This window comes from Tursiops truncatus, chromosome 20, assembly GCF_011762595.2.
Source record: "Tursiops truncatus isolate mTurTru1 chromosome 20, mTurTru1.mat.Y, whole genome shotgun sequence".
Lineage (NCBI taxonomy): Eukaryota > Metazoa > Chordata > Mammalia > Artiodactyla > Delphinidae > Tursiops > Tursiops truncatus.
The window spans coordinates 16,717,252-16,725,711 of record NC_047053.1 but is presented as its reverse complement, the minus strand read 5'-3'; the positions used below and the strand labels follow the sequence as shown (position 1 = coordinate 16,725,711).

Genomic DNA, 8,460 nt, shown 5'->3' with positions numbered 1-8,460 from the left:
TAGATACCTAGGCCTTGCTCCCTCCCACTGCAGCACCTTCATCTGTGTTCTTTCTGCCTAACCTGCTCCTTCCTTCCTTCCTCACTTTGACCACTACACATCCTTAAGATCATAGCTCAAATGGGATCTTACCCATGAATACCTTCCCCAACATCTAGGCTTGGTCAGTGCCCCCTACCACATGACCTCATAGGTCCCTACATTTTTCCTACAGAGAACTTATCACAATTTGCCATGGCATGATTGTTTATGTAATTCTTTGGTAAATAGCTCCCTTCCCCACCACAGAGTAAGCACCAAGAGAACAGGGGCCATCCTCTTTGATTTGCTGTTGCATTTCCTGTGTGCCTCACCCAGTGGCTGGCATACAGGACATGCTCAAAAAATATTTGGGTTGGGGCTTCCCTGGTGGCGCAGTGGTTGAGAGTCCGCCTGCAAATGCAGGGGACATGGGTTCGTGCCCCGGTCCGGGAAGATCCCACATGCCGCGGAGCGGCTGGGCCCGTGAGCCATGGCCGCTGAGCCTGTGCGTTTGGAGCCTGCAACGGGAGAGGCCACAGTAGTGAGAGGCTCGAGTACCGCAAAAAAAAAAAAAAAAAAAAAATTTGGGTTGTGCATGTCTCTGCACAGAGTAGGTCTCACAGGCTCTCTGCTTCTTAGTGGGGTCAAATGTCAGTGGTGGATCGGGGCTTCATCTTTGCAAGTTTAGAAACTTAATTTTTCATGGAAGCCCAGAATCTGGGAAATGATTCACAATAACCAGACTTACAGGATATCTACTTCCTGGCCTTAAAGTCCCTGGAAAAGTAAACTAGTTACTATTCAGAAGTGCATTTGAAAGAGGATGGCTTTGAGAGGAATTTACTTCTTCTAGGCTGGAGAATTAACCTGGCTCTCTTAAAGAGTGTGTGTTTTTTCCAAATATAGCTTTATTCCTCCATTGAAGCCATGCTTAGTGAAGGCCATGGCACATAATAGGAGCTCAATAAAGACCCGAATAACCCTCTCTCAATCTTATTGGTTAAATGACTGACTAATGTACTTATGCCTCTCTGTTTTCTAGACCCCATGCAGATAATTACGTTTTGTCGTGATAGTATCTGTCCCTGTATCTCTACCATGGAAGTTTGGGAGGAACTAGTGACTATGAGCCAGACTCAAGACTACAAATTCCTTGAAGTTAAGAATCATCCCCACCCCCACCCCATGCCAAAAAAAAAAAAAAGATCGGGCTTCCCTGGTGGCGCGGTGGCTGAGAGTCCGCCTGCCAATGCAGGGGACACGGCTTCGTGCCCTGGTCCGGGAAGACCCCACATGCCGTGGAGCGGCTGGGCCCGTGAGCCATGGCCGCTAAGCCTGCGCGTCCGGAGCCTGTGCTCCGCAACAGGAGAGGCCACAACAGTGAGAGGCCCGTGTACAGCAAAAAAAAAAAAAAAGATCATCATCAGAGCCAACATTTATCACGTACTTTTCCATACCAGGCACTATGCTGAGTCCTTTACCACTCTTATTTTATTTAACCCTCATAACAACCTTGTGAGCAGCAGCCCCATTTTATAGATGAAGAAATGATGCCAGGAGAAGATAAGGAACATGTGGAAGATGACCCAACTAGTAAGGAACAGAGCCAAGATTGGAACTCAAGCCTGTGTCACTGCAGAGCCTGTGTTCTCATCCACCGCTTGCAGCACGTTCCAGCCTGTAGTCATCTCGGTATCCCTACAACACCTGGAAATGGACTTGGGACTGTGCATTCAAAACATGTGTGTATAGTCAATTCTTGGTTGTAAGCAGCAGAAAACAACTCTGGTTTATTGTAAACAGAAAAGAGATTGTAGGGCTACAAAGAACTTACAAGAAGCTGGAGACTAGGCAAAAACTGAGGTAGGGCCAGGGCCTAAGGAGCAGAATACAGGATACTCATCTTTTAGCAGGAACAATTCAACCAGAATACCTCAGCCCAGTCCTTCCAACGCACATGTATCCTAACTTTCCATTCATCTTTGCTTCGTTTATTCACAATTTAAAGTTTAGGGCGAGAGCGTCTGATTGGCTATCCTAGGTCATTTGCCCTTATTCGAAGAGCACGTGGGGGAAGAGATTAGTCCCTAGACCTTTCTGCTTCCCTGTGGGGCATGAGGCTTACTTTGACTCACGCAGTGGGAAGTTCCCCCAAACAGAGGGAGGGCTTGGATGATAGATAGACACAAACATTGGCAAATGCCCTCCACACCATGGGTGAATTAACTCAGACCCATTGCAATGATTGAATCACAATTTATGTTATACTTTAGTCCCCTTGCTGATACTATTTTTTTTCCTTTTCCTTGGCCGCGCTGTGCAGCACGCGGGATCTCAGTATCCCAGCCAGGGATTGAACCCGAGCCCCCTGCAGTGGAAGCATGGAACCTTAACCACTGGACCGCCAGGGAAGTCCCCTCCTTGCTGATATTAGAGAAATGTCAGAAACACATTTACATGTCACCATTAGCATACTTTATACACATGATTCAATATTCACTTTGGTTTTAGAAGGTGATATTCTCTGACTGACATGGGGATGCTGCCTAATCAGGAGCCTGCAGCCTCTTGCACCTGATTAAAGGAGCCCATTCATGAGGCTGCCCAGGCTTTAAGTGGAAGAGGACCATTCCCACCTGGGTGGGGCTTCGGGGTGGGGTGTCCAGAGCCAGTGGTAAGAATTGCCTTTTGATTGTTGTTAGGTAAACTAGCATCGTAATATCGCACAACGTGGACACTTCCTGCCTCTATGAAATCTCAGTGCACCTGGCCTTCCTGCTGCTCACCTGCCACATCCGTGTTTACTTTATGCCTAAATCATGGGAAGGCCCAAAGGGGTGATGTCAGTGCAGCTGGGCCAGCTGTGTCTGGGAACAGTGGTAGCTCCATGTTTTGAGGCCAAATGGAGGCTGTAGTGGTCTGGGGGTCGGGGAGGAAGAGAGGACCCTGGCTGTCATAGGCTCCCCGGCATGGATCTGGATGTAGAAGTAGGGGCCGACTAGCAGCCCTACGTGATGAAAAAGTACATCACCCCCTCCCCAGAGCCTGCTCCCAACATCCTCATCGGACTGTTTCTTTTTTTAATAAAATCGTTTGAGGCCTCAGAAAAACTTGAAAATGGCTGTAATAAGACACCTACATTATAGCTGTCCCGACTCTCTGAAATATACGACCAAGCTTAAAAAGACACTCAAGGTCCAAAGACACCACAGACTTGGCAACACTGTCTTGGGTTCACATGCCCTGAGACCGACTCCTGAAAGTGAAACGGGCAGTTTTCTAAAACACTTGCTACGGCTTCCCTGGTGGCGCAGTGGTTGAGAGTCCGCCTGCCGAGGCAGGGGACGCGGGTTCGTGCCCCGGTCCGGGAAGATCCCACATGCTGCAGAGCGGCTGGGCCCGTGAGCCATGGCCGCTGAGCCTGCACGTCCGGAGCCTGTGCTCTGCAACGGGAGAGGCCACAACAGTGAGAGGCCCGCGTACCGCAAAAGAAACAAAAAAATAAAGCACTTGCTACAGGTTCTGAGAACACTGTAATGGAACCTCCTCATCAGAATTATACACAGGTGAATGTCACTGTAGACCTGTTTATAATGGATATCCATCACCGTGGAATAGAACGGAGTATATATGGGGAATTCCCTGGCGGTCCCGTGGTTGGGACTCCATGTTTTTACTGCCGAGGGTGCGGGTTCAGTCCCTGGTCAGGGAACTGGGATCCCGCAGGCCACATGGCGTGGCCAAGACCAAAACGAAACAAAACACCAAAAATCAAAAACCAGCCAAACAAAAAATCTATTAAGTCTACTGAGAACCAAATTTAAGAAGTCTATTTATAAGTATTTTTGCATGTCTTTGTATTAGTAGTTTTCAAACTTGAGAATGTATCAGAATTACCTGGAGGACGTCTTAAAACAGATTGCCAGGCCGCAGCGCAGTTTCAGCTTTGGCAGGTCTGAGGTAGGCAGCCAGGAGTTGTGACAAGGTCCCAGCTGACGCTACTGCTGCTGGTCAGAGGCCCACTTGTGACAACCTCTGCCTTATGTAATAAAAACGGATCCTGTTTTCCTTTCTTTCCTGGGTCTGATGTGGGGCCCGCCTGTTTCACACTGCACACTCCTGGGAAATACCACGAGAAAGAAGACAACACAGAAGTGGGCGAAATGATATTTATTAATTAGAACCTTCTTCATTTGAAATTCTGTATTTCAGCCTAAGTTGAAAATTTATTGTGCCATTACCCCCCATTCCTCATGGGTCTGGAGCAAGGACAGGCAGCAGGTAAGGTGGGTGGGGAGGCGCTGAAAGGAGTAGGGTTGGGTTAGTTTCAGAGCAAGTGAGGTGTCTCTGTCCCCCTCCCCAGGGTGGGGCAATCCTCCTCCTTCAGGCAGTCTTCAGTCTATTATATTATTGTAAAAGTTTGGCTTATATAAGATTTTGTAAAAGCCACTTATCATGAAAGGTGTCAAACATATTGAAAAATTGGAAGAAGAGTACGATTAACATCCATATACCTACCACCGAAATCCAATTGTTATTCTATTTTTATATATATACATGTGTATGTATATATATGTGTATGTGTGTATATATATAGTGTACTTTTTGCCAAAGCCATCTCCAAAATATAAGGACATCTTCTACATAACTACAAAACCGTTATCACCTAAAGAGTAACAATATTCCCCAATATCATCTTATACATTTTTTTTTTTTGGTTTGTTTCCCAAAAGATTTATAGATGCTGGTTTTTCTGAACTAGCATCCAGTCAAGGGACACATGCGAAATTAAGCAGGGCAGGGGCTGGGATGAGGTGAGTGAAAGGGATGCTGGAAAACTCAATACTCAAGGGAAGTGATATTTCAATGCAATATTTTAAAAAATCAAATTGGTGAATTACAGACCGCAGGCCAGCTGCCTGTTTTTGTAAATAAAGTTTTTGTTGTTGTTGTCATTACGGTTGTCCAAGGTTTATTGAAAATATTACAGCACAGCAGAAAGATTCAAACGCCTCCATCTGGTGTTTTGAAATTCATGAACCTGGGACCACATGCAGCCTATGAACTGGAAAGTGTGTGTGACCAACAGCTCAGAAGGGAACTAAGCGCATCCGTGTCACCTCTGGCAGAGAGTTCCACTGCTCTGTGAGAAGGAAGAAGTGGGTCCCTCACCATATACAAGGCTCCAGGAGCTCTCCCAAGATGCTAATAGCTAGTTCCAATAGCAATCACAGGAGGTGCAAAAGGAGCTGCCCATCTTCAAGGAGTTCCTTAGCCCCTGACACGGCTACATTGCAGAGCCAGTTTCCCAAATCTAGGTTGCTTTCTCGTATTTCTGTAAAGGAAGATTCTTCTGCCTGGATATCCTTCCCATGCATAATGCGTCATTAAGAGCAGGGCCGTGCCTGGAGTTGTGCAGTGAACAACATGCACAGCTATACACAGCAGCCCTGGGTTAAAGAATGAGCTCCAGAGTCAGAGAAATCTGAGTCTAAATCTCACTTCTGCTATTTATTCTTTGTAAAACCGTGAGCAAATTGACCTTTCTAAACCTCACTTTCCTCATTCATAAAGCTGGAATAATTACAGTAGCAACCTCTTAGTGGTGTTGCAAGGATTAACATAAAATAATATATAGGTAAAGATTTTAACACAGTGCCTGGCACAGAGAAGATGTTTAACAAAAGCTATGATAATAATGATTATTCTCCATGACTAACTTTAACTCTACCTTTAAGATCAGCCTATGTCAGCCTGGATGGGAGGGAAGTTTGGGGGAGAATGGATACATGTATATGTATGGCTGAGTCCCTTGGCTGTGTACCTGAAACTATCACAACATTGTTAATTGGCTATACTCCAATATAAAATAAAAAGTTAAAAAAAAATCAGCTTATGTGTCTCCTCTCCTGGAAGACTTTTCTAATTCCTCCCAAGCTGGGTCAAACGCTTCTACCATGTGCTCTCACCTCCTCTGGTTTGCCTCTAACACTACTGAGATTCCTCCCAGAACTGTGACCTTTTGATGCCAGGGGCTGTGTCTTTCACATTAGGACTGCCAGCACCCAGAACAATGCCTGGCACATAGTAGGTACTCAATAAACACTAGTTGAATGAATGAATGATTAAATGTTGCCTTGATGGGACAAAAGGGGAAGCTTGCTCTTCTTATTTTCTCTTAGAAACCGGTGATAGAGGAAAGAGGCAGAGAAATGGAGAAGGAGAACATGGATTGGACACTTGCCAAAGGCAGGTCAGCCCCTTCCTGTGGTTGTTTTTTGGGTAGAAGAAAAACTGAGTGAAAACCTCGTACCAAACTGGGCCTAAGAAGATAAACAAGCCAAGCGTTCCACCTAGACAATGGCCCGATTCTCCCTGACTGGGGAAGGTGGGAACCGTGGGGAACCAGACAAACATCCCCTTCCAATTCCCTTCCATCTGTAAAGCATCACAGCCCATACCCCACCCCACCATGGCCTTTCCCTCATCGAAGGCATCCCCAAATCCAAGACAGGCTCTTATCCGGTGAGATCTTTGAAGCTGGTTGGAGTTGCAGTCAGTCTGAATCACCCCTAACCACAATGGCCTTAGAATGACAGAAGGCTTCTGTTTCCAGGGCGTGTTCTAAAGTGAGTTTTTGTGGTCCAGTTTGCTTCTGTGTGGCCCCTGCCAACCAGGAGCTGAGATTAGCAGTTTGCATAGATCAAATTATCAAACTTCAAAATACCCAGGAAAAATTGTAAAAACAAAACGACAGCAGAAGTACAAAGCTGAGTGAGATGTGGTTTAACAGGCGCACGTGTGAAAAGGGACTTAGCAGTCCAGACGCCTGTAGGCCCATCATGAGTCAGCAGGAGGATGTGGGTGCCAGGAAAACCTCAGGCAGCTCTGGACCCAGTGGAACTTCCAGAAAAAGAAAGGGAATGGCTGAATTTACCCCACACTGGTCAGACCACCCTGGAGGAGACTTGGCTCTATCTGGATGCCCCATCATGTGAGAGGAAAGGGTGTGTCCTGAGTGGAATTACTCAGATTGGGGGTGGGGATGGGGCAGTGGAGGGACTCAAAACTGTGCCAAAAGTTGGACAAGAGGAGGAGATGAGTGCCCTGGAGGAGAAAGGGCTTAGGTGGAGGGATGAAGGTGTGGGGTCTGCTGCCTGTAACTTCTGCTTGGAAAGCCTTCGCCTTCATCTGCCTGGAGAACTCCTATTCATCCCTTAGGCCTCAGCTCCTGCCACTTCTTCTGAGAAGCCTTCCCTCACTTCTCTAAGTAGAACCAGCCATGCCTCCATCGGGACTTCCTCTTCCTGCACCTGGGAGCCAAGTCCCTTCATTCACAAGGAGGGATGTTGGCTGAGCAGAGTCCCTGTCCTACTCTTCTTTGCAACCCTAGTACCTGGCACAATGACTGTTCTTCAGCTAAGGTCTGATTAATTAAACTGTGGGCATGAAGATAGTCACTGAACATTTTGACCATGAGGAAGAAAGATGATATTCTTTCTATGTGGCTTGAAAAAAAAAAAAAACGGAACTGGAAGAGAGGGTGGAGATTATGAGAAGATGGATTTCAGCTCAAAATTAGGAAGTGCTTTATAATAATAATGATGATAGATTTGTTGGGTGTTTTGCTCATCTATTGCTGCATAACAAGTTACTCCAAAACATAGCGGCCTAAAAGGATAAACATTTGTTAATTCATGCATGTTATGTGAGTCAGGAATTTAGGAGTGGCTTAGAGGAGTGGTTCTGGCGTGGGATCTCTCCCGAGGTTGCAAAGATCCCGGCGGGGGCTGCAGTCATCTGAAGGCTTAATTGGGGCTGGCGGATGTGCTTCAAGATGGTTCCCTGACCTGGCTGCTGGCAGGAGGCCTCAGTTCCCCCACTGAGGGGAACTCTCCATGTAGTACCTGAGTTTCAACCTCATAATATAGTAACTGGCTTCCACCACAGCAAATGATTTGAGAAAGAGAGCAAGGAGGAAGGGGCAATGTCTTTTCCAACCTAGCCTCAGACATCCCTCTCTGTTATTTCTGTAATTGTCACGTGGGAAGAGACTACACATAGGGATGAATACTACGTGGCGAGAATCTTTGGGATGGTCTTGAAGGTTGGTTACCACTAGCAATGTACCAGCATTATGCTAAGTGTTTTATACTGCTTCTCTCCTGTAACCCTCACAACCACCTTAAGAGGATGGCGTGTTTTATTATCTCCATTTATTTTATTTATTTAAAAAATTTTGGCTTTCAAATTACTTTAATCTTTTTTTTTCAAGAATACATTTTATTTATTTATTTATTTATTATCATTATTATTTTTTTGGTTGCATTGTGTCTTTGTTGCAGCACGCGGGATCTTTCATTGCAGGGTGCGGGCTTTTTGTTGTGGCATGGGCTTCTCTTTAGTTGTGGAGTGCGGGTTTTCTCTCTTTAGTTGTGG

At 46.0% G+C, this 8,460-nt stretch overlaps 1 long non-coding RNA gene across 1 annotated transcript in view; it reads right to left on the bottom strand.

Annotated features, from left to right (window-relative positions):
• Positions 1-3,854: 3,854 nt before the first annotated feature.
• LOC141277317 (uncharacterized) overlaps positions 3,855-8,460 on the bottom strand; it is a 72,523-nt gene continuing 67,917 nt past the window's right edge. Inside the window, exon 6 of the long non-coding RNA XR_012328477.1 lies at positions 3,855-4,140. This is a non-coding gene — a long non-coding RNA (uncharacterized lncRNA). The remainder of the gene's footprint in view (positions 4,141-8,460) is intronic.